This window comes from Canis lupus, chromosome 33 (assembly GCF_048164855.1).
Source record: "Canis lupus baileyi chromosome 33, mCanLup2.hap1, whole genome shotgun sequence".
NCBI classification, from domain to species: Eukaryota; Metazoa; Chordata; class Mammalia; order Carnivora; family Canidae; genus Canis; species Canis lupus.
The window spans coordinates 36,728,312-36,754,324 of NC_132870.1; the positions used below are offsets into that span (position 1 = coordinate 36,728,312).

A 26,013-nucleotide genomic window follows, 5' to 3' on the forward strand; every position below is an offset into this window, starting at 1 on the left:
GTGAGCCTATAATTATTTTGGTGAAGAGATTAAATGATAACAATTGTTTCTTTAAAAAGATTATTTTGTAGCTAGGTGGGAAATAAATTTAATGAGTTAAGACCAGAAGCTAGGATACCAGATGGAGAATGTTGCCATTTATTAGAATAAATGTTATGGAGTTTGAATACATCAAGTAGTAATGGAAGTAGAGAAATGGGATACTATTAGTAATTATGAATGCATATGAAAACTGTGGGGTACCTGGGTGGCTCAGTTGGTTATGTGGCTGACTCTTGGTTTCAGTTCAGGTCATAATCTCAGAGTGTTGAGATCAAGCCCTGTGTGGGGCTCTGCATTGAGCATACAACTGGCTTGGGATTTTCTCTTTCCCTCCGCTACTCCCCACTCACACTTTCTCTTTCTCTTCCTCTAAAAAAATAAATAAAATAATAAAATAAAATAAAATAAAATAAAGTAAAATAAATAAAATAATAAAATAAAATAAATAAAATAAAATAAAATAAAATAAATAAAATAAAATAAAATAAATAAAATAAAATAGTTTGTCACTCATCTCTTTTTAAAATACTAAAATATCATTCTCTAATTTTATTTGGCATTTCAAAATATCTACATAACTAAAACAAAATTAGGGGCACCTGAGTGGCTCAGTCAGTTAAGTATCTGCCTTCAGCTCAGGTCATGATCTCAGGGTCCCAGGATTGAGCCCTGCACTGGGCTCCCTGCTCAGTGGAGTGTCTAGTTCTCTTTCTCCCTCTGCAACCACCCCGCCCTGACTCATGCTCTCTCTCTGAAATAAATACAATCTTAAAAATATAAAGCAAAACGATCATTTTGTAATAAAGATAAAATGATATATTCACATTAGTATAGATAGATAAATACAGATAGATAATAGATCGATAGAGATTGATAGATAAATTATAGATACATGAAAAATACTCAATGTTAATGTTAATAAAAACAGGAATTGGAATGTGAACTTGGCCATGTTTGCGGTTAAGCTGAAGAATATTTTATTCAGAGTTATTGTTGAAGCATAAATACAGCTCCATTTTTACTTTATTTTTAGATTTTATAATGTCTGAGGCACTTTTAAATATATATATTCTAAATTGTAAGTAACTGGCTGGGAAAAGAACTGACTGACCTTCTTTTTAACAAGCCAGAAATCTCACTGAGGTTTTTAACTTTATGTGAAGAGCAAAAAATTAGGTGCAGATGGAAAACTGGGAGTTCATGGCCTAAAAAGTGACTGCAACTACACACAACATATAAACTTCCACTATTCCAACACTAATCAGATTTTATTATTTTTATGACCATGTTTTTCTATATGTAAATGTTTATATACAGTTGAAAATATGCAATTCTGAGGAATAAAAAAAAAGTCTGTGGAATAATATTACAGAATGAGGATCTTTATTTGTTGTCATTGCATGGCAAGAAAATACAACAAAGATAATATCTATGACTATGATAGAGATCTAAATGCTAACCTTGAAACTAAAGGATTTGAAGTGTTATCTCACAGCTTTTGTGGGTTGCCTACTTCCCATCTCCCCAAAGAACAACACAATGAAAGCCAAATGTTTATCAATGGGTTATACCAAAGGGAAAGATCCCCCAAATTACAAGATCTAGAGCTCATAAGGGGGTGGCAGGGATATCTGTCCAACCTTCCCTCCAAAGAGAAAGATTCCCCATTAAATATATATTCTCTGATGGACAGGGAAAAAGCACTGCTAAGTTCATTACCCTGGAATGTAAGCAAATGTTTCCAAGGAAAAGAGGAAGAGGATTTTATATTTCCCAATCACTCTGTGGCTCTTTATATTGAAGATATTTTAGAGACACTATTTCAATTTAGATAAACTCTCTCCAGTTTCTAATGCTCTGCTGTCTGTTATGTGAGCATTCTTTCAATACCCTTTGCTCAGAAGGTCTAGACAATGCAGATGCATAGCCTCCAAGAATTGTTTTCTAATACAACCAGGGTCTAATTTTTTATTTACTTAATAATTACTATTGTATATTCCAAATATTTGGAAAGAATATTATCATGAACACCCATGAATATATATTCCTCTACTTCATTTAATTTTAATATTTTGCCAGATTTAACTTATTTTATTCACTGTGGTAAACAGAGTAACAGCCACCTCCAAGATCTCCATGTTATAATTTGTGACACCTGTGAATATGTTATCTTACGTGGCAAAAGGGCTTTGAAAATCTGATGAAGTTAAAGATCTTGGTCTGTGGACATTATCCTGCATAATTAAAGTGGACCTAATACAATGAGTTCTAATAAGAGATTGGTGGAAGGGTCAGAGTCAGAGAGTGATTGAAAGATGCTACACTTCTGGCTTTGAAGTTCAAGAAAGAGGCCATGAAACAAGATATTCAGATAGTTTCTAGAAGCTAAAAACTACAAGGGAATGGATTTTCCCCTCAAGCCTCCAGAAGGAGTGAAGCCCAGCTGACACTTCAATTTTAACCCTGTGAAACTCATTTAAGATTTCTGACTTCCCTCCTGGGATCCCCTGACTACTTATTTCTTTTTAATTTGCATACATTAAGGTTTACTCTTTGTGCTATAAGATTCTATGGGTTTTGAAAAACAATGTCTTTTGCTCACCATTATATATCAAACACAATACCTGTATTGTCCTAAAAAATTCTATCTTACTTATTCACCTCTCCCCACCCCAACCCCAAACCCAGCCTAATGTTTATTATGTTTGTCTTTTCATGAATGTCATACAATTGTAATCATGTGGTATCTGATTTCTCAGATTAACTTATTTAACTTAGAAATATGGAGAAAAATAAAATAAAATAACATTCACAGGTTAATTGTCAAGATATATAAGATCAGCATTAGTAGTAATGCATTTGTGTTGATATAAATGTGTCTTAAATATCTAGTTTTTCTAAATACTTTTCTAGATTGAAATAGTGGAAGGTAAATAAAAATAAAACATATCATCTGAACATTTTTCTTAGTAAAGGTTTGCAGTAGAAGATATTACCTAAATGAGAACCTAAAAAGTGATGCAGTTTATATCAGCATGAGTTAATTTTAAGATCTATTTTGAACCTCATCTAAACCATCTGGGGAGAAATTCCTTCAGGGAAAATAAAGACACTTTGCATTATGATTCTATTTGCTACCATTAGCAGACATTGCAGGCTTGTTAATCACATCTGTTCTTCAACATTATCTGGCCGTATGTTTATGCAGATGAAACATTAACACTCATTGATTGCACAATTCCATTAATCTCCACCATTCTACCCACAAACAAAATATTCTCCAGTGACATGATCTTTCAAATACTGTAATTTATATATTGATTAAATGTTATCCATTGAGTTATCCCAATTCTGACCTTCACTTCTCCATCCTCTCTCTTGCACTCTGAAGATCCATTCTGTGGTGACCAAAAGAAAATGAATTATATATTCTTGTGATCTTTACAGGATCCACCCCAAATTCCTTGCCTTAAGAGAAATTTCCTCTTTCCCAAGAATATCCATTTATTGTAGTGCTTATCTTTTAACTCCCTATGGCCTTTGTTCAAACTCCCATGTTGTCTGTGTATGGCATTAAAACCTTCACCCTCAGCTGTGATTTTGCAATCTTCTAGTCACTCAGTCATTGTATTTTATTGAATTCTTTGTTTCAGTCTCAATGTCTTCCTATCTACTCATCTCTCTCTCTCTCTCTCTCTTTCTCTCTCTCTCTCCCTTCATGTCTCTCCCTCCACTATCTCTTTCTGTCCACCTATACACATACAACATAAAAAATTATCCTTTCCATATGGGTATACTATAGAATTAAAATTCATGGGCACCTGGGTGGCTCAGTCGGTTAAGCATCTTCCTTCAGCTCAGGTCAGATCCTGGGATGGAGCCCTGCATCAGGCTGGGCTCCCTGCTCAACAAGGAATCTGCTTTTCCCTCTACTTCTCAACCCCCCACCCCACCATGCTTTCTTTTTCTCTCACTCTCTCTCAAATAAATAAATTATCTTTAAAAAGTTTTCAATATTATTTTCTCAGGGAATATACATTTTAACCTCAGAAAAGTACAAGCAATGGACTATGCTTACAGGAAAATTAATGAATAATAACAAATATCTTATATTCTCTCATAGTTCTCTAAAATAATCTTTTATTACCACACTTTCTCTAGCACATAACCATTAAATCTTGAGAGGTAATTTGAGAACATTCATTCAGTTACAAATTGTGTAGAGTGATTACACTGTTCCAGGTAGCTTCTGAGGATGAAAGAATAAAAAAGAATAGATTTAGTCCAGTGAAGAGGAAGACATTCAAATGAAGAATTAAAATATAGTGTGATTTTTGTTGTATTGAATATATGAATGTAATATAAGTGTTCAAGGAAGGATTTACTGACCTTACTTTGTGGTGGCACAAAGTTTTGATAAGAGGAAAACACGTAAAAACTATGATAAAACTGTGTATTTTCATTCATTAAAGACAATCAGAAACATACCTGTAATAATAATAATATTATATAATGCATAATTATATATAATATTAATATTAATAATAATAATAATAATAATACTTGCGGCAATAGAGATCACACTCCATGAGGAGCAGTAAGGTAGCTCAATAAAAGACAGTAAGAAGGGGTTTATTATAGAATCTGTACTTGTGTTAGGTGACTTGGGGGAAAGAATGACTCCTATTTATCTGTAGTTAGAATTGCCAGATATTGTGCTGTTTTTTTTCTTTCTTTTTTTAGTTATCACTTACACTTATTTTACAACTTTTTTGTTCTCTTCTCTTTTAATGATGTTTCTTTATTCTTTCATTAAATACTTACTGAGTGACTATGTGGTAAGGTCCCCATGAATGTACATAAATACAGCCTGAGAGATATTTTTATTTTTTAATTTTTCTTTGTTTATATATCTTCTGACCCCCTTCACCCATTTCTCTGAATTTTTTAAACATAAGCTTATTGAGGTCTTAAGCAAATTGGTCACTTTTGACTACATTTTTCTCTGACACATAAGAGGGTTCTTTGAAAAGTGATCCAGGTGATGTATCTCCATATATAACTCAACAAGAAACATAGATTGGAGATTATAGGATCTTTTTCTTTCTTATATTTTTTGGGGGGATAGACTTATTGTATTTAATGATGGAGAGAAACTTCATAATATGCCCACATCAGTCAATGTTATATGATCGCGTAACCTGATCTATTTTTGTACATACCAATAAGTCATTTGCAATATTTAAATGTATCCTAAGTACCTCCTCTTATTTGCATTTCATTGCTTACATTTTCTCATTTTTCTTCTCAAAATATGTAATTCATCCCAGGTAAATCAGACAATTTTCTATCAAATCTTAGTAGAAAGGGACATGTTTTGAGCAAGGAAATAGTGCAACATCAATCTTCATCATTAGAAAAATAATTCAGGGATCCCTGGGTGGCGCAGCAGTTTAGCGCCTGCCTTTGGCCCAGGGCGCGATCCTGGAGACCACATCGGGCTCCCGGTGCATGGAGCCTTCTTCTCCCTCTGCCTATGTCTCTGCCTCTCTCTCTCTCACTGTGTGTCTATCATAAATAAATAAAAATTTAAAAAAAAAGAAGAAAATGGAGCATGTGGCTATACTTAAAAAAAAAAAAGAAAAAAAAAAGAAAAAGAATTCATCATTAAAAGCTTCCCTAATTAAGATTCACCTAATGTTTTCAGTCTGTAAAGGTGAAAGGAGCTTTCAGGCAAAAAGCCCACTAGTTCTCTCCTTTTGCTGCAATTGAACACTCACAAAGATATTCCAATCTTTCAAATATTTTTGGTTAAACTCATGTATCTTGCTGTTTAAGAAACACCAGAAGATAAAGGAATGGCTGTAATGGACCCAGTGAGAATTCACTTCAAATCACTGGAAGGAAATGTAGGGTTCAGTCTCCCCACCAGCCTAAAACTGCATCTGCATGTCACATCACCTGATGGGAGACTGGATGATTTGCCTGGCCGCAGCTTTCACCCCAGCCTCTGCAGAGCTCTATCGTCATTAGGCCAATTTGTACCTGTATTATTTCAGCTCCCTAGGTCTGCCCCAGTATGTTGAATGCAAATTTTACCACCTGCCACATATTCACATTTTTTTTTCTTTTTAGTCTGATAAGATCCCATGCTTTAATCTGATAAGACCTAGTATCTGGGTCTTCTCAAAAATTAAAAAATCTGATTATTATTACTAAATGTCAAACCTATATAAAGAGAATGTGTTTTTAAGCCACCAGTATTGCTTTAAAAATATTTGATTACATATTTTTCTGGAGAAGTCCCCACACACACAAGATGCACAAATGCACTTCCACACAAAAATTCATCTAAATTCTAGGATTTAAGCTTTAAGCTCATATATGGGGCCTTCTTAGAACCATGAATCCCAGATTAAGTACCACTGTCTCTCATTCTCCTCTCTACTGTTACTTACAGTAATAGATTTTCTAGACTTTCTTGGTGTTGCTTCATTATTACTTGGAATTTAGCCTATGAATGCAATCACTATGCACCTGGCCATATGCTGATTCTAGAAAAATGGCCCAATACTATACAGAAATGTCCTTTGAGGTAGGATCTGGAAAACTTCCACACACAAAGCAGCAACCCTCCCCATCTGACCTTGATTTTTCTTGTAGAATTTGTATGATAGACACTGCAGATGCAGCACTGCCCACATTAAAAAAAAAAATAGTGCTTTAAAATCCTGAATTTTTAGATTGGTAAGCACAAGATGACCTAGACTTTAAGTCACAGTTGGAAAAGCTGAGCAATAGTATTTTATTTCAGGGTTGGCATCTATCATCCTCAATATCCAAAAGGAAAAATGTTTTCTTATGTGAAAGTTGTAATTAAAACTAATTTCCAAGTTGCTATTTCATTAAGACTTTTTTTTTTTAATTTTACTTGTTTAATTTAGCTAATTCACAGAGAGCTGCATTGATTTGGTTCTCTGAAGAGAACATAAAACTTTGAAAAGACTATCGTCCAGGAATTACAACTCCAGTTTTAGTAATATCTCTCTGATTGCTTGTTTGGTTGGTGTTCTTAGCATTACTACAATATTTATCATCTTTTATTTATTTTATTTTATTTTTTTGAAGATTTTTTATTTAATTATTCATGAGAGACACAGAGAGAGAGAGGCAGAGACACAGGCAGAGGGAGAAGTAGGTTCCATGCAGGGAGCCCAATGTGGGACCTGATCCCGGGACTCTAGGATCACGCCCTGGGCCGAAGGCAGGTGCTAAACCGCTGAGCCACTCAGGGATCCCCGTTATCATGTTTTAAATGAACTTAATCCTCTTCATTTACCACAATATTGCAACACTTTAGTATTCCTGATTTAGATGGAATGAATGAGAGAAGTTGGAAAGAAAGGATGGAGGGAAGAGAGGAAGGGAAGTTAAGAAGGGAAGGGAAGAAGAAAACAATAAAAAAATATTCCTGGTTTAGGGTTATAGGACTACAAGAAAGATTTAATTTAGCCCATGGCTGTGTGCTCTAATTTAGAATATATAAATCCTGATGATACTTCCTGACATGTAATCCATTTGAAGTCCTATCCAGCACAGTTCAGTACAAGAGTGTATTTTATTTAAGAATCCCCATTTAGGAATCCAGGGTGGATCAGTGGTTGAGCATCTGCCTTTGGCTCAGGTGGTAATCCCGGTCCCGATGGAGTCACACATCAGGCTCCCCTTAGGGAGCCTTCTTCTCCCTCTGCCTCTCTCTTTGTGTCTCTCATGAATAAATAAATAAAATCTTAAAAAAAAAAAAACCCTGCATTTAACAGACAACAACAACAAGGAAATATCCTTTCATAGGGTGTTATATGGGATCCAATTTCTGACCTCAGAATCTTCTCCCTAATTCCCCACACATTCCTTTTCTTGAACCTCACTCATCAGTGCCTCAAACTCTGCTTATTCACCCTAAGTCCACTTAGCATCTAATTTCTTCTCTCCCAGCTCTTTATTTACAGATTGTCCTTGCCCATTTACAGATTCTTTATAATAAATATCTAGGGATTAATTTAGGAAGGACATATTTTTTATGGTGTAGCAGAGAGGATATTTCTACATAAGTTTGCTCATTAGATCATTCATATTGTCTCAATATAGAGTGATAGTTAAAAGTACAATCTTTTGCTTCAGGTATACTAGAAATTGAGCCTTGTTAGCTATTAAAACTGGAAGATGTTACATATGTTCTTTCAACTCTAAATATTGAACATATGGTTTTGAGCTCATAGAGTTGTTGTGAAGGTTAAATGATATAATGCATATAACATTGAATCCAGAATCCAGACTAATCATGCAAGACAAGCCAGTTGGTATAATAACTAAACCTACAATAACAGTTATTTAGGAATCTTCATGAAACTCTATGAAGTAAGTACTACTATTGAAAATTAAGGAAGTGAAAATATTATGAAATTAAAACTTCACACATATTATCTTATTCCATCCTCACAGGAACCCAAGCTTACTAAACTTATTACTAGTTTTGATAAAGCAAGAGAGGAACTGAGAGTCTATATAGTTTGCTGAAGCTTACAGCTCCTATGTGATGGTGTTGGGCCTACAATGCAGGTCTCCTGATGGCAGCCCTTGGAACTTTGAATTCCTTATGACCATATTTCAAATCCCAGTAAAATGTAAGTATCAGCAATGTATTTTGGGGAATTTGTCAGGAAAAATTGATTGCAGTCCTCGGTTTAGTTTTATATACATATATGTTTTAGTTTTGAATCCTTTTGATTTGATAAAATTTTTTGTCTTACTATTTTAATAGGGTTTTTTGCTCCATCTTTCATTTTATAATTATAATAAAAATTTTATTTATGTATCAAGGTAGAGAAAATCAGAAGTGGTGCCATATATGAACTTTTCTATTCTGTGTTTTATAAAAATTAGCAGTTGAAGATTTTTAATGTTCTAATATAAGTATTTCTTGCATCCTATTTTAATTAGATAAGAATGATAGCATGCTTTCAAATACATTCTAAAGAACCATGAGGAGCTCTTCATTTTATCATTTCCATCAGCTTTGTACTACCTCACGTTGTATTATTTCTAAACCTCAAACATACAAAATGTACTTATTTTCTCCATCTCTTTTCATGTTAGAATGTAGTTTCCAGCTTCAGGTGAAGGAGGGCAATAATGCACTTACTGGAGAGGAGCTTACAGGAGGGAAAACTGAATTCTCTTCTACATTTCTTCTCACAAGTTTAGTTCTCATCACTAAATTCCAGTGGACATGACTTTTTAATAATTTATTCCATAATGATCAATAGTTTTCTTTTTAAGAAAGATTTATTTGTTTATTTGAGAGAGAGAGAGAGAGACAGGGAGGGGCAGAGGGAGAGAAATTTCATCAGACTCTATGCTCAGTACAGAGCTCTACACAGTGCTGGATCTCACAACCCTGAGATCATGACCTGAGCTGAAACTATGTGTCCGAGATGTGCCACTCAGGTGCCCTAGTGATCAATAATTTTCTAAGTTAAAGATTCAATTCCTTCCTTAAATTCAATCTACTTCAGTAAATTGAAAAAATTGTAGATGTTCATTTTTTTCCCAGGACATACAGGATTTTCCATGATATCTTATATTACTGGTCTTGTCAAAGCACTATGTCCACTCTTAGCTCTCTTTCTTCTGAACTGTGTAACTCTCTAGCTCTTTGTAAATATATGGGTAATTACATGACTAGAAACATATTGTTTAAATATAATGAGTGGATTATATTAGAGATAAATTTTCTGAGATGGAAAGAATAATAAATGTTTAGGCACTTAGAATACTTAATTATTATAAAATATATATGGATTAAGTATTATAATAATAAGCATGTTAATATAAACTAAACACATTGTAAATGTTGTTCCTTTTAAAAATATATGTTAAAATAATTTTTTAAAAGTTAGTTTGGGATGTTAAGTACCTAAAGATAGACTCAAAATTAATTACATGTAAGAATCAACTTTGATAGATGATTATATGTATCATTTTCTGAAAACCTTTTTATCAATCATATTTTGAGTCCTTGAGTATATTATAGACAAACTAATATTTTAAATAATTGATTACTTCTTAAAAGAGAATACTGACTTTATATACATGTAAGGTTTTTTGGCACAGTAGAACTAGCTCAAAAAATAAAAAAAAATAATAAAGAACAGCAACTTACTATGTATATGCATTTGCGTTAAAGATGATCATTTGTTATAATTTTATGTATGGAATTAAAATATCAGTATGGAATGGAATTCACTTACTTCTTTAAGAGAGAGCACTGTAAAAAAAAATTAAAAAAAATAAAAAAAAATAAAAATAAAAGAGAGAGCACTGTACTTTACACTTAACAGATGAACTTGACATATGAAATTAACATTTAATAAACATAATTATAATTTAATTTTGAATGGTTTATGCATTATAATAAAATTGATTAAATGCATAATTATCAGAATGTAACAATTTTGAGCATGAGAATACTACAACACAAAAAATGTATAGAATATAGATTAATCAGTTAATTATTTTAATATCTGTACTTTATAGAACAATATTCTATCATTTTGAATAATATAAGAAATTGTATAGACCTTTGAATTCCATGAATTTATGGTATATTGCATAATATGTATGAACCAACCATTTCTTTAGAGTTGGTAAATATCTCTTTGCTGAATTAAAATAATTTTCCAAAAGAGTAAAAATAACTTAAAAATCATATGTAAACATTCCTAGGTACTGAGTTTATTGCTTCCCACCACAAGCAGATAGAATAATTACACAAGTGAGAATAAAATATAATGGGAAGAAATCTAGACAGAAAGACAGAGAATCTTCATTCTAAAGTATTGCCAGTAATTTACGATGTGAATTTGACTGAGTTTTTAAATTTGCTTTACAGTACTTTATTCTTTACTGAATTACTTTTTTATTTGCTTATCTTATTTTTCCACACTGGAGTTTGCGTTTTTTGGTACTGATTATTAAATATGCTAAAGCTTTCCCAGCCTTCAATATATTTTTCATTACAAAATATAATTTCTATGGTCTATAGAGCCTATTCCAAATGTAAATGCGTATGAGAATGCAAAGCACATACTTGCATTTTATTTTTATTTTTAAAAAAGATTTTAGTTATTTATTCATGGGAGACACAGAGAGAGAGGCAGAGACATAGGCAGAGGGAGAAGCAGGCTCCATGCAGAAGCCTGATGTGGGACTTGATCCCAGGACTCCAGGTTCATGCCCTAAGCCAAAGGCAGATGCTTAACCACTGAGCCACCTAGGCATCCCTATTTTTAATTTTAAATTCAAATTTAATTTTATAATGTTTTCAAAATATAATTATTTAATACAGGTAGTTAAATGCATTTGCATGTTTTGAGAAGGATGAGGTCTTCTGCAGGGCAATTTAGACCATTAAGACAGGTCCATAACTTAGAAAAAATATTGGTATTTAGTTCATTATATGCATAATTCTAACACAAAAGAATAGTGTTAGAATACAATGAGTGGAAATGTTTTTATCTGGAGTAATATAGATGTTTTGACCTAAATAACAGTATAAGCTATTGGATTTAAAAGTTATTGGGGAGTTTTGCAGCATAGAGTGCTAATATCGACTTCTGAGAAAATGTTGTCATGAAGTGCATAAATAGATACTATGAACATAGATAGAAGATAAATGAGATTTCATGACCACACAGGCACATGGGGACATAAAAAGGATATTATTTTCTGGGTAAATACCTAGTAGTTAAATTGCTGGATCATAGGGTATTTCTATTTTTAACTTTCTGAGGAACCTCCATACTCTTTTCCAGAGTGGCTGCACCAGTTTGCATTTCCACCAACAGTTCAGGGGTGTTCTCCTTTTTCCATATCTTTGTTGTTTCTTGTGTTGTTGACAGCCATTCTGACAGGTGTGAGGTGACATCTCACGGTAGTTTTGATTTGCATTTCCCTGATGATGAGTGATTTTGAGCATCGTTTCATGTATCTGTTGGCCATCTGTAAGTCTTCTTTGGAAAAATGTCTATTCATGTCTTTTGACCATTTGTAATTGGATTATTCATTTTTGAGGTCTTGAATTTTATAAGTTCCTTATATATTCTGGATATGAACCCTTTACCAAATATAACTTTTGCAAATATCTTCTCCCATTCTTAAGCCACCTTTCAGTTTTGTTGATTGTTTCCTTCACTGTCAGAAGCTTTTGATCTTGATGAAGAACCAACTGTTTATTTTTGCTTTTGCTTCCCTTGCCTCAGTAGGTATATTTAGTAAGAAGTTGCTACACCCGATGTGGAACAGGCTATTGCCTGTGTCCTCCAGGATTTGAATGGTTTCCTGTCTCACATTTAGGTATTTCATTCATTTTGAATGTATTTTTGTGTGTGGAGTAAGGAAGAGATCCAGTGTTACTCTTTTGCATGTTGCTGCCCCATTCCACAACACCATTTGTTGAAGAGACTTTTTTTCCATTTGGTATTCTTCCCTGCATTGTAGAAGAGCAATTGACCATAGAGTTGTGGGTTCATCTCTGGATTTTCTATTCTGTTCCATTGATCTGTTCCATGTATCTGTTTTTTTGTTTGTTTGTTTGTTTTGTTTTTTGTTTTGTTTTGTTTTGTGCCAGTACCATACTGTCTTAATGATTACAGCTTTGTAATATAGCTTGAAGTCTGGAATTGTGATGCCTCCAGCTTTACTTTTCTTTTCCAAGGTTGCTTTGACTATTTAGCATCTTTTGCTAGATATTTACTCAAGTAATACAAAAATACTAATAATTTAAAGAGATACATGCATTTGAATGTTTGTAGAAGCATTATCTACAATAGCCAAATTATGGAAACAGCTCAAATGTCCATCACCTGATGAATGGATTAAGATCTGATATACGGACACCTAGGTGGCTCAGTGGTTGAGTGTCTGTCTTTGGCTCAGGGTATGATCCCAGGATCCTGGAATCAAATCCTGCATCAGACTACTCACAGGGACCCTGCTTCTCCCTCTGCCTCTCTCTCTGTATCTCTCATAAATAAATAAATAAAATCTTTTTTTAAAAAAAAGATGTGGTATATATACAAAAGAATATTACTCAGACATTAAAAAGAACGAAGTCTTATCATTTGCAATGATGTGGATGGAGCTAGAAAGTATTATCCTTAGCAAAATAAGCCAGTCAGAGAAACACAAATACCATATGATTTCAATCATATGTGGAATTTAAGAAACAAAACAAACAAGCATAAAGTAAAATAAACAAAAACAAAAAAAGAGAGAATGAGTAAGAGGCAAACCAAGAAACAGACTCAACTGTAGAGATTAAACATATGGTTATCAAAGGGGAAGTGGGTGGGGGATGGGTGAAATAGATGATGGAGATTAAAGAGTGCAGGTAATATGATGAGCAGCAGGTGTTGTATGCAAGTGTTGAATTGCTATATTGTATACCTGAAACTAATATTATGTCTTATGTTAACTATTTGAAAGTTAAATAAAAAACTTGAAAAACTTGAAAAGAAGCTAAAAAGGTAAAATTTAATTTAAACAAACAAGAGTATCTTATTCTCTGTAAAAAAAAAAAAAAAAAAAAAAAGTTTGGGGATCCCTGGGTGGCGCAGTGGTTTGGCGCCTGCCTTTGGCCCAGGGCGCGATCCTGGAGACCTGGGATCGAGTCCCACGTCGGGCTCCCTGTGCATGGAGCCTGCTTCTCCCTCTGCCTCAGAGGTGTCTCTGCCTCTCTCTCTCTCTCTCTCTCTCTCTGTGACTATCATAAATAAAAAATAAAAAATAAAATTAAAAAAAATAGTTTGAGTTAATTCAAAAATCAAGGATGTGGAAGTGTTGAATCACTATATTGTATACCTGAAACCAATATTACACTATATATTAACTAACTGGAAGTTAAATAAAAACTTAATATGTTTGTTTTTTCTAATAAAGTCTTTCCTTACCAATGTAAAAAGAAAAAAGAAAAAAAAAAAAAAAAAACAAAGGATCCCTGGGTGGCGCAGCGGTTTAGCACCTGCCTTTGGCCCAGGGCACGATCCTGGAGGCCGGGGATCGAATCCCACGTCGGGCTCCCTGCATGGAGCCTGCTTCTCCCTCTGCCTATGTCTCTGCCTCTCTCTCTCTCTCTCTCTCTCTCTCTCTCTCTCTCTCTCTGTGACTATCATGAATAAATAAATAAAATCTTAAAAAAAAAAAAAAAAAAAAACAAAGATGCTGTATCCTCCTTAATGGTGCAATATTGTACGTAGAATTCTCTAGTCTTCTGACCTCTTACAAACACCAAGGTGCCCTATCCCATTTGTAACCCCTTTGTGATCCCTTCCCAACTAGCATTTCAGACTAAGGCAACTTCACTAGTTTGTAACAGGAGAAATTTCCAACTAGACTGCCAGGATAAGCAGGGGAAGTTGTTAGATTTTCATTGTTCCCCATTACTGCATATGGTCAATATAGTCTACAGATGGTCACTATAATATTACATCACAGGCTTACAATCTATACCTTACAACTTAGTTATATATAAATGAAACTTCCCCTAAATATCTATCAGAGAACTTGGTGGTTACCAGAGGTGGAAGGTGAGGGTAAAGGGGGAGATGTTGGTCACAGAGCACAAACATCCAGTTAGAAGATGAGTAAATATTAGAGATTTAGTGATAATATAATAATTATATTTAATAATATTGCATTATATACTTGAAAGTTGGTTAAAGTAGATCTTAAATATTCTCCCCACAGAAGAGAAATGGTAATGATGGGTCATGATGCAGATGTTAGCTAATTCTTGGTGGTAATCATTTTGCAATACGTAAATGCAACAAATCAACACTTTGTAAACGTTAAACTTACAGAATGTTAATATACATATATTATCTCAATAAAGCTGAAAAAATTCACCAAATTATAAAAATAAATAAATGTAAATATGTATGAATAATAATAATGATAAACTTATATGTGAGACCCCAATTTTTCCAGGAAAACAAATAAAAATTTACTACTGCTAGTCTGTTTCTTCTGTTTTTAGACATAATTATTTTCCAAAAATACCTGTGCCCTTCATTTTTACTTGGGTTACATTTGGACACTGAAGTTTTCAAACCTTTCTGTATTGCCTCATATCACGTTTTTTACTAGACTTCATACTTGGTGCTTCATACATGGTGCTTGTCTTACTTGCTTTTGGTTCTGTAGAGGAACCCAAAACTGCCACATGCTGGAGTCATAAGGACCTTTTAATCTGTGCCCTGATCATTTGAAACCCAAACATCCTCCTGCACACTGGCCTCTCAAACATGTCTCTACCTGCCTCTGTAAGGCCCAGGGATGTCTGGAGCCTTTAACACCATTTGCCTGCCTGGGATTAGAGAAGCACGTGATTCCACAGCAGAACACATGGCCCATATTCAAATTCTGGCTATTGACTTGCACCACAGAAAGCTCAAATGTCTAGATAATTGAGTAACTCCTCAGGGATACAGATGACATCCTAACATGAGTCTCATCATCTCCAAATCTTGGGTTTAATGAGTTTCATTGCTCTCATGGTAGGAAAACTCTTAGAGCACATCTTCCCTTCTCTACTCTTGGAGCACACCTATACTTAATTATAAAACGTTTTGAATTTTATAATCTAGTCCATCATGCTTGTATTAAATTCTGTAGTCTTTGCTTGTTGGGAGAAGAAGCAAAAGTTCTGTAAATCAAAAATGTTATTATTAATCGTCACATTTCTTAACCAAATTGAACTGCTTTTTTTTCTAGGTTACATTCCTCTGCTCTCTATCCAAATAATCAGATTCAAATCTATGTTAATGGTGAAAAGAGTAACAAGAATTACTTAGAATAATAATACATTAAATGTCATTTTAATAAATTTTATTTCTTACTAATTTTTTCTATTGTAATATTTATGAATTATAGATATGTAATGGAATATGTTATCTGCTTGATCGTAATTTTATAGACATACTATGAAATCCAGAATGAAAGCTTCATTCTCAGCCTAGAATTGTAAACCTTCTACAGTTTGTTCTTATCTATCCAGATTAAACTTCAGATGTGTCTCCATCCATCCACTCTGTACCCAGTTCACTATGTGTGGGCTCTGCCTCCTTTGAGTATTACATGGACTTTTATGGGATCCTGGTCTTAATTTAAGCATGTCACTTTACTTAATAATCCCACTTCCACAAATATGTTAGACATTTTTTATTTATTTTTTCTTCCAATTTCAATTTTTTGAGGCATAATCAACATATAAAATTTGTTATGTATATACTTTTTTGAAAATGTGCTGACTCTGTCATGTCCAAAGCATCTTCTTGAATTCCTCTCTTTTCTTTTTCTTTTTAAAAAATATTTATTTACTCATTTAGAGGGAGAGAGAGTGACAAGGAACACACAGAAGGATAGAGAGAGGGAGAAGCAGATTCCCCACTGAGCAAGGAGCCCAAGGCAGGGCTCAATCCCAGGACCCTGAGATCATGACCTGAGCCAAAGGGAGACGCTTAACCAATTGAGCCACCCAGATGCCCTTGTTTTAATTTTATATAAAATGTAATTTATACATTTTGTGTAGTACTATAATATTGCTTATATAAGATTTTTTTCATGTACCTCTTTTTCCTTTATTTATTTTGAGCTCCAGAAAACTTAGTAGAACTGTAATTTTAAATCTTTTTATGCCCATTTTATTGTTTGGTATATAATCATAATATTTTATGTGTCTACAGACTTTTTTCTAAGTGGCTATCTCATGTATTATCTCATTTTAATCTTTAAAATATCCTTATGATGTTGAGGAGTGCCTTGATGGCTTACTCATTTAGGCTTCCAACTCTTGGTTTTGGCTCAAGTCATGACCTCAGGATATCATGGGAGTGAGCCCTAGGTAGGGCTCCATGCTAGGTACAGAGTCTGCTGAAGATTCTCTCTCCCTCTGCCTATGTCTCTCCCTTTGCTCACCTATGCACATGTTCGTGCTCTCAAATACATACATACATACATACGTACATAAAATCTTTAAAATAATAAAATTAATATCCTCACAATGTTGATACTATAGTTATACCATTTTATCTATGATGGAAGAGAAACAGGTAAAATAAATAAGTTGCTGAACATTATATTGTATATATAGTGGACCTAGGATCCAAAACCAGGCAGTATTATTCTAAGACATATACATGTAAATGATTTACTAAAATACTTTTTAACCAAATGCTTCTGTTATTTAATTTCATAGGTCACTTTTTTTTTTTAAGATTTTATCTATTCATGACAGACACACAAAGAAAGGCAGAGACATAGGCAGAGGGAGAAGCAGGCTCCCTCCAGGGAGTCTGGTATGGAACTCCATCCTAGGACTGAGGGATCACGACCTGAGCCAAAGGCAGATGCTCAACCACTGGGCCTTCCAGGTGCTCCTCATAGATCATTTTTGCATTAGTGAACTGACGTATGTGTATCTGGAAGGCTTTCTATAAGACGTAGTTAGCAAATATAATTGGGTCAGGCATTGTGCGAGGAAGTCAGTACATAATATGGAAGACATTATTTTGCAAGAGTTAAGAGTCTAGTTGGGGACATTAGTCACTGAGACAAGTAATTATGATTTTTTTTTCAGAATTATGTAAGGGGAAGGAGAATTTTCTAATACTTCCTGGAGAAAATGGACATTTATGCTAAGAAGTAGATGATAAGATAAGAGGTAGAGGAATCAACATGGGATAGATTTAAAAGAAAAAGGAGTTTGAAGCAGAAATAATAGCTGTGTGAGATAAATTACAGGCAATAAAGACCATGAAATGCCCTGAACATTGAATAAAATTAGCTTAACTGGAACAAAGCAATTGATTAAGTAAGCTGATGATGAGGCAGGAGGAGAAAGGAATAGAGTTGAATGTAGAGGCAGTGGAGAATGAGAAATTTAAAATGTGATATTGGGAAACATTATGTTTTGTATTATTTTGTGTTTTTCTTTAATTAGAGTAAATACACTTAACATAAATTCTGGTTGTGGAAGCTGATTGTGAAAAAGAAATAACAGATTATCTAAGTCTGGAGAAGTGAGTAGATGTTTGAAAGGAAAATAAATGATGGATGTTTTTCTAGAAAGTTAAATCAGTATCCACAAAGCTACATAATTATGGATGGATATTAGAATTTAGAAATTATTCTCCGTAGTATATTGGAAAGAAGGGAATGAAATTGAGATTGGGTTTCAGTTACAGCCAACCTTTCGAGGGGCACAATATGTCCAATCTTTAAGATTGCTTTGTCTCTAAAAAGCAACGTAAAAAAATGTGTGGTATCTTTTAGAATGTCATATTATGCATCTGTTCATAATTATAAATATATATAATTACTTATAAAATATATTATAAATACTATATATATATATATGTTATTTGCAAGATCAATTTTCTATCTTTATTTCTCAGAATCTGGTCAAATATACCTGGTTTTAGATAAGCTCACTATATCTCAATCTTTTCATTTGTTTGTGTTTGTGTGTGGGTTCATCTTTCTTACTTTCTCTCACTTTCTCTTTTATAACAAAGTTTGCTGACAGAAATGGTAAATTGACATAGAATATCATTACTAACACTTTCGTTGACTGAACATTTCAGGTTTTTGTTGCGGGTAAGAAAAAGTGTGATGCAAAGTATCATGCATATGATGTTTATCACAGAGAAGGTCTTACTCATCCCACTATTTTCACAAGGAATCATCCTTTGAAAAAATTCAGGGTAAGTATTTGCAGTGATTCCTCATCTTAAAAGCAAAACAAAACAAAATATACATAAAGCAGAACAAAAATAGATAGAACTCAATCTCAAAAGACAAAGGATTTTCTCCATTCTCACATGAAGAATCTCTAGGTTCGAATTCAGTTAATATCTCTCCCGTTACCTCTTTTCACCACTATGATTATTTTGTTGTTCACTATGACATAATGTCAAGGTGTTGGTTGGATGTTAGTTTCAATTATAACTTTTTGTGTATTTATTAAGTGAAAGAAAACGAACATTCTTTTCTCATATTTTCACACACACACACACACACACACACACACACACACACACACACCAGACAGAAGAGAGACCCGTTTTGCTTGTTATTTCTGTTCATGTTTGGATACAAAAGAATTAGCCATGAAAATAACTTACATAAAGTTACTAATATCATTAAATCAGCCATGCTATGACAAGACTCTTACTTCTCTCCAACTTTGCATTAACCAAAACAAATACATTATTTTGATAATATTACCAATAAGTTTATATTACACTAGAGTGCCCATGAGAGAGGTTCTCTCATCAGCAAATCAAAAGATATTCTGAACTATTTTCCTTCATTTTCTCATATAGCTTGATTGTAAATAGTTCCACTGATATTATCATGACTTCTCCTCTATTGTTATTATTTTCCTCCTGAGGTGCTGGCCCTGTCCTTCCTTTCATTTTATTCACAGGGTGGCTTCATCAGACATTTCACCAGGTCTATTTTTTACAGCCCATGATTCCTCTTTATTTTTTGACACAATTTGATTGTTGATTCCATTCTATACACACTTCAGTGTGAAGTATACTCATTTCCAGTGAGTACATCTCTATTATAGAGCATTATTTATCAAATTATACTCATTTTATTCTTATATACTATCATAGAGTTTTCTAATTTGCAATTTTAATACTAAAGAATAGAATGCATGCTGAACAGGTAGCTTAATCTTTATGCATTTTTTCCTTTCTGGAAATCTTTTGTAAAGCTTATATTTCCTTGATGGGTTGTTATTATTCCTCTAAATGGTAAGTCACTCTAAGTGACACTGAGGCACAGAGGAATAGAATAATGTCTCATTCAGATAGTAGGTGACTCAAATAATTCACTATGGGTAGCTATAACATCTCAAAGTGCACTCACTCACTCACTCACTACTGCACTCACAGCCCTCACCAAAACTAAAAATTAAAATTTTATTTTTAATTTTTGTTACCTCAAAAGATAATTAGTTTTTTCTCACCTGATTATGATGTGATAAGATGTTACACTAAATAAAATATTACAAGTAAAATCAAATATTGTAAATGCAAATCTTTAGCATATCATTTACCAGCCATATAATTCTGAAAATACATTTACTCTAAGTGTCTGTACCTTCATGACTGAAACAGGAAAAGAACATATGATACTCATAAAATCCCCAGATGTGTGCAATGATACCTGAAAGCAGAGCATTTTAGTTTGCATAAACAAATTCAAAAGCTCAGGGTTTTTTTCTTTTTCAGGTTTTTATTTAAATTACAGTTAGTTAACATACAGTGTAATATTAGTTTCAGGTGTACAATTTACTGATTCATCACTTTCATACAACACCCAGTGCTCATAACAAATACCTTCCTTAATACCCATCACCCATGTAGTCACCTCCCCTGATCAACCCTCGGTTTGTTCTCTGTAGTTAAGAGTGGTTTGCCTCTCTTGTTTTTCTCCCTATGTTCATCTGTTTGTTTTTTGTTTGTTTTTTCTTAAATTCCATACATGAGTGAAATTATTTGGTATTTCTCTCTCTCCATCTAACTTATTTCACTTAGGATAATACTCTAACGGAGCTCAATATTAAGCAGAAGTATGTTGAACTATGGGAACTTTATTTCTAGAAAATTCTAGTGTTTACATTCAAAATCTCAAGACATTCTTTAAGCACAATTGGTTTATATTTTACTTGATGTATATGCAGCTTCAGTCCTAGAATTGATTTTTCTTTTTTAATATCTGGGCCAGTGATACAGCCTAAGTAATTTAGAATTGCCTAAGAAGCTGGTTAAAATTATTCATGCTAGATTCATTGTCAGGGATTGTGTGAGTAGGACTGGAGTGCAATCGACATTTGAATGTATAACAGGATCCCCCAGACAATCCTGAAGCACAGTTTGAAAAGTAGTGCTCTGTATGAATCACCTCACCTTCCTGAGCTCCCATTCCTAATCCTCACAGAAGAGATAGTATGATCCACTGGCAGTCACTGATTTTTTTTTAAATTTCTTAAGGATCTACAAAACTGATCTAATACCAAAAAAGTTGTGAAAATACTAGAAATTTAAAAATAAAAAAAATATATTTTTTTATATTTACAACATTTTTGAATTCTACTATAGAACTTTCAAACTAAAAACAAATTTAAGTATTTCAGTTAACTCAAAGATTTAAAAGGATTGGTTATTTATTCAAATATGAGCTATTTGAGAAAGTTCTATGTGTTCTTGAAATCAAAATATTTTAAAGTTGTTTTCTTAATAATGTATTACAACCTGATGAGAGGAGTTAGGAAGTATTTATCAGCAACCATCATTGGAGATTATTAACATGGACAGAAGGGTTTTTTCATTCCCTGAAATAATGAACCTCACATTTATAAGAGCAGTGGTAATACAGACACTCTAGAAATTGGAGGTCTATCCAGCTATAAGAGGACCATTTATTTTCGGCCATATGTGATAACAAAATAAGTGTGAAAAAAAACTTTTCGAGAATTGAAAATATTTTACAATCAATAAAATGTAATATGTTACATGTGACACAGAAAAATCACATGTGACACAGAAGAAACAGCATGGTATTATGCCAGTAATGATTTCATTTTGATGCATTTATTGTTCACATTTATGAAGGTATGTAATATTCTATTTTAAATTTGTATTAGGAATTAGAGAATAAAATTAAATTTATTTGATAGCCAGAGGATCAAGGTAAACAATGATTTATCATATTTGCACCTATCTTATTTAGATTGTTTCAGATTAAGTGTAAAAAATTGACACCAATATTCTCCTGTAAGCATAGACTTTGAATAAAATGTTTCTAGACCATCAAGACAGATTTCAGGTTCTAGGTTTGGTATAGAACAAAAGTATGGTCTGAGAATAAGTTTGTTTTTAAAACTTGAAAATGTCTCGGGATGCCTGGGTGGCTCAACGGTTGAGCATCTGCCTTCAGCTCAGGGTGTGATCCCGGGATCCTGGGTTCGAGTCCCACATCAGACTGCCTGCATGGAGCTGACTTCTTCCTCTGCCCATGTCTCTACCTCTCTCTGTGTGTGTCTCTCATGAATAAATAAATAAAAATTTAAAAAAATAACTGTCTCTAACTTTTGAACATACGGAATACTATTATAAGAACTTGTCCTTTACACTAATTTCAACATTTGTGTTATTCTTGGTCATTTTAATTTGACTGACTCCCTCCACATCATGAATTACATTGTCCTACTTCTTGGCATATTTAGTAATTTTTTTGGCATATTTAGTAATTTTTATTGCATTTTAAAATCTATAATATTAGCATTTCAGTAATTTTAAAGCAGAGATTTCAAGTGGCAAAACTTCTCTGTTATCCCTTTTACCTTTTAGAATGTTGAAGTGCATGTCTCTTTAAATTTCTCTTAAATTACAAGTAACCATCTTACCCATCAAAATTAAAACCCCCATATTTCTAGAAGTAATAAGTTTTGGAAATAATTTTTGATCACTAAGGAATATTATGATGCAAATTTAAGTAGATAACTGACAGTATATGAACGTTATCAAGTACTCTATATAATTAAATTTAAGATTAACTTCTTTCTTGATTTCTTATATATTATTGTTAGTTGTTAGCGGATTTCTCATTATGTTTTTCTTTTTAAATTGTACTTTCGTTGCTATTAAGTAGCATTATAAAATATCGCAGCATGATTTTTATTATTTCAAAAACTGCATATTATTTAAAAACAAAAGTCTTTCTAAAGGTTTTAGGCTCTAAAGTAAAATTTTGTGTGTGTCATTTCTTATACAGAATAGGTCTAAAGGGGGGGTGTACCCAAAGAACTATCAGCTGAAATTTGCTTTTCATACTAATGTGGCTTTTGAAGATAATTATATAAAATATTCCATAATTTGAATTTAACTTGAAACGCTAATCTTTAGGAGATCAAAAGATCTGTACTGTTTTAGTTTCAAAGAACACCACATGCAAATCAAGTGTTACATGTGCAAACACTTCTTCACAACAAGTAACACCATCACTCATATTTACCACTTTCCAGCCTGTAGATTAAAGAAATTCTGTTGGGTAAGACACTGTTATTCTTCAAGGAAATGTCACGACAGCCAATTTGAAATGAGAATAATCTGAGAAGGAAATAAAACAACTTTGTAAGGGATATCTTACTTACACTGTAGCACAAACTGTCTAGTTATTCACTGAACCCATGTCCGTTTCCTTAGACAAACTAGCTGTACCTTCCTTGCTGTTAAGCATAAGCATATGAGTGATGTTTGGCCAATTAAATGCAGGAGGAAGGGATGGGCTATACTTTAGGGGTGTTGTTTATAAAAATCTCTTGTGTAAATCTTTATCTTTTATCTTATTTTCTAGGTAGATGTAGATCCTCACACTCTAATGAAAACCACAGGTTGGATATGTCAGCACTTCCATACAACTGTGTCACAGCTGGCTGGATCTTTACTGAAGCAAAAAATAAACCTACATTGTCCTACGTATAGGGAAAGTAGAGTTGTACACGGCAAATGTTTCAGGGAGTTCTCTTCAGATTACCTGGAAAATATAAAAATAGGAAGTGAGATTTCCATCCCATTAAGATTAGCTGCCCTGAACTCTGTTTTCCACAGAATCAAGGGGAGGTGTTACACAAAATTCCAGCTTCATCTCAGAAACTTGTTCCCAGCATCTCTGTAAACAGTTGGATCCAAGAAAAAAAATGTGTTCTTTACTGGTAGGGCTAATATCAAGCTCACCCCATATAAATGGGAAAGCTGAGGATGAGATCCTTTACAAGGAACAAAGCCTGACAGTACATTCATCTGAGTCCTGGCCCAAGCATGCCTTCTTGCAGGATGACTAGAGGATGATACATTCACCCACTGACCCTTCTGCCCAAGAGTATCAGCCTGTGAGAAATGATGCTAGGGTTTAGACAAAGCCATTTTTTGACGTTGTGCCCCTGTGGTTTCAGTCTTTATAACGGCATTGCCTTTAACAATACATTGTGATGAGAAGAAATCATTTTTTCTCTCACTTAGTCATTCAGCAGAGTGGTTTGGAGTGTACATAATTCATTGTTTATACTAATTATGATTTTCTTTTTGTTACCAATTTCTTATATTTATACTTATATTTATAGGTATTTTGCATGCAAGCATTGCATTTCTGTTTTTGACTTTTTATTGATTTTAGAAAATTGTTTTACTTGAATATATCATATATTCTAAAGATTAAAAAATGTATCAAATGCTCCCAATTGTATATTAATTCATTGTTACGTGCATATTACTTACATGTAACATTTATTAGCTCCAAAACATGAATAAGCTATAAGATAGGTAATTCAAATATGCAAACAGGAAATAAGGGATATATAAAGGTCAAAAGTAGATCTCAGACTAAATAAGAAGGAAACACATTAAATAAATATTGTGGATTAAATTATTTTGTCATACATTGTCAAAAATAACCACAGAACTAAAAAAAATCATTCTTTTCAATTCTCTTATATTTAAGTGACATATATACCTAGTTTCAATCCACTTACACATTTTTAAGGATTTTTTTTTTCCTGCATCATGGGGCTCCAGGCAGTACCTTAGTGTAGGTGGAAAAGCTAACCACTTTCTCATTTTCCCAAATTAGTTTGACCTATTTCTCAACCTAAATTTCTATTTATTATTAAAAATGATGCAGATATTTCAAAAACGCCTTAAAGCTTGGGATGCAGGGCTGGAGGATCCATCAGGTTCAACTCACCTTATATCCACTCCCAATCTCTGAGCACAGCTTCCACCAGGCTCCCAGTCTGCTTTTCCCCTGTGTTGCACTCTACCCACTTTTCACCTATTTCTTTCATGAGATCCAAAGGAAATTTTTCCTTTTCTCAAAATCATAGTAACTAGTTTCTGTAAGTATGCATGTGTGCACAGATGTGTGTATATTGCGTGTGTGTGCACACATTTCTCTATATAGACAAAGGAAAGAATGAATACTGAACATAAAGGATCATAGCAAATCTGAAGGTTTGAGAGCTCAGAGGAAAAATTTAGGGTATTTCTGTACTTTGTGTTCAATGAGGACATGAGTAAAGATTAAAATAAGCCCTTGTGATACATAAGAGTTTTTCTGTAAGAAATGCACACTTATTTTTTTGATATCTTATTTAAATGCTACTTCTTTCATTTTAAGCACAGGAAAAAGAAAATATATTAATTTATAGCAGGGAAAAAAGTTAACTGAGCCAGAAAAAAAAGATATGTATTTATAAATTTCCTATTAAGCTGGAAAGCATGGTATTAAATATTTTTAAGGTCAAAGCACATATTGAAAAAAAGCCACTGCAAATTTTTCTTCTTTGCTCTTATTATCTCATGCAACCTTAAAATGAATGACTCAGAAAAAAACTATTTTGTGTGCTTACTCTTCATTATAGATGATCCTTTTTTCCATGCTTGCCCAGCATTGAGAAATATCTCAAAAATAATTCATTTTACAAGAAATCAATGTTTCCAGATTGGCCATTTTTTAAAGTGGAAAAAATTTCCCACAATCATCAAAGAAAGAAATCACCAAGGAGCAAATATTCAATTATTCATCACTTTAAAAGTTTTAAGCACAAAATATTAGTCTTAGCATTTCCATATAACGCCATTGATTACTTATAGCAAAGTCCAACTCACTTTTGGAGTACTATAAAGACTGAAAAAAGTCTTGTCAGAACAATATTTATTTTCATTGAGTAGCTGTCACTATGTAGTTCTGCAATCACTTTAGTGTATGGAGAATAAACATTTAAGCTAAAAATGTGTATTAGTTTTCCATTGCCACCATAACAAATTACCACAAAGTTGA

At 33.2% G+C, this 26,013-nt stretch overlaps 1 long non-coding RNA gene across 1 annotated transcript in view; it reads left to right on the forward strand.

Annotated features, from left to right (window-relative positions):
• The window catches only part of LOC140623825 (uncharacterized), a 32,676-nt gene extending 8,266 nt beyond the window's left edge, over positions 1-24,410 (forward strand). The window contains exons 2-4 of the long non-coding RNA XR_012023350.1: positions 8,545-8,726; positions 18,744-18,863; positions 23,533-24,410. This is a non-coding gene — a long non-coding RNA (uncharacterized lncRNA). The remainder of the gene's footprint in view (positions 1-8,544; positions 8,727-18,743; positions 18,864-23,532) is intronic.
• Positions 24,411-26,013: the final 1,603 nt, after the last annotated feature.